Below are 1418 nucleotides of genomic sequence, written 5' to 3' on the forward strand. Positions count from 1 at the left end.
TTTACATTAATGAATCATTCACATGCTTATAAAACACAAGAGTCTTTTGTAAATAATATCTATTCTTACCTAAATGTATGCTTGGATAGTGCATCTTTTCTTTAGCTGCAGACTTAATGCCATAATTTTTAAATGGGAAAATAAGAGTTCATCTAAGTCCCCATAACATCATTATTACATACATAACAATCTTTCAAGCACTTTTTCATGATACAATCATGTACAATGGTAGTGATGTAATTCTTTATCACCTGACATCAGTGATGACTCAGTGGGTACACACTGTACATGGTACTAGTGCACGGTCAAGTTCAGTATCGTTATGTTCACACCTCTCAATATATTCAATAACTTTTGACTTTTCTGATAATCACGCGAGATTTCTAATCCTCTAGTGTGTTTGCTTCCTCCATCGCTTTCCCCACATTAGTGACCTTCACAATGTGGGGAAGGGGAAGGTGATAATGCACAGCTGAGACTCGTGTGTGCTTTACAGTCTCTCCCTGGACCTACACCTCGGTGAACACTGTTGCTGGGCATGCATTCAGACTTAGATTAGAAAGGGGTTTTTCATTTGGTAATAAACTGGGGATGAATATTTCTTCAAGAGGCTATAGAAAATATTTGTAAAGTGAAAGTCCTAGTAAGGAGTTGTGACTGTAGTCATTTAAGCCTTTAACAATATTGTGAGGAAGAAACAACAGATCCTGTAAGCTCAGCAGCAGGAAAAAAATTACCTGCCATTGGTATATGTTCACAAAACACACACACATCCCCCTACTTAAACAAATTCACTCTCACACATGCATATACACCACACATACACATTCTTCACACACTGACACATTAACTTTCACACACACACACACACACACACCCCTACATGTGCCATAGATCTTTCTATTATCCTGGAGGGATCCCTGGTGGCTTACTGAGAAAGGAGATAGGATACCAACCCAAAGACAGACAGTTTGAATCCGCAAGCTACTCTGTAGGAGAAAGATGGTCAATCTCTTGTCTGATTGATAGACTCTGACAACCTGCTAGAGGGTCAGGTATAAGTCCATATAGATTTCAAAGGAGTAACTTTGACTTCTTGACTTGTTCATGCTGGGTAAAGGACAAGCCTGAGTTTCTAGAACAGCACATCAATGTGCCTGGGGCACTACAGAAAACTTGCAGGGATGCCACACTTATTTCAAGTTTCCATGAAGAAAACCCACAAATCAATACTTGATATGTACTGGACAGTCGCTTCTTGAATTGCTGACATTAGCACATAATGGCTGACTGGAATGCAAAAGTCGGGAACAAAGAGGAAGATTCAGTAGTTGGAAAACATGGACTCAGTGACAGAAATGGAGCTGGAGAGAGAATGATCGAATTTTGCACAATCAATGACTTATTCATAGCAAATA

General features: G+C 39.2%; 1 protein-coding gene across 1 annotated transcript in view; it reads right to left on the reverse strand.

Annotated features, from left to right (window-relative positions):
- Window positions 1-1418, reverse strand: part of RASGRP3 (RAS guanyl releasing protein 3 (calcium and DAG-regulated)) — a 67217-nt gene that overhangs the window by 16029 nt on the left and 49770 nt on the right. The window lies entirely within an intron of this gene.

The sequence above is a fragment of the Elephantulus edwardii genome, unplaced genomic scaffold (genome assembly GCF_000299155.1).
Source record: "Elephantulus edwardii isolate Elephantulus edwardi_28Jun2011 unplaced genomic scaffold, EleEdw1.0 scaffold00019, whole genome shotgun sequence".
In the NCBI taxonomy this organism is placed as follows: Eukaryota; Metazoa; Chordata; class Mammalia; order Macroscelidea; family Macroscelididae; genus Elephantulus; species Elephantulus edwardii.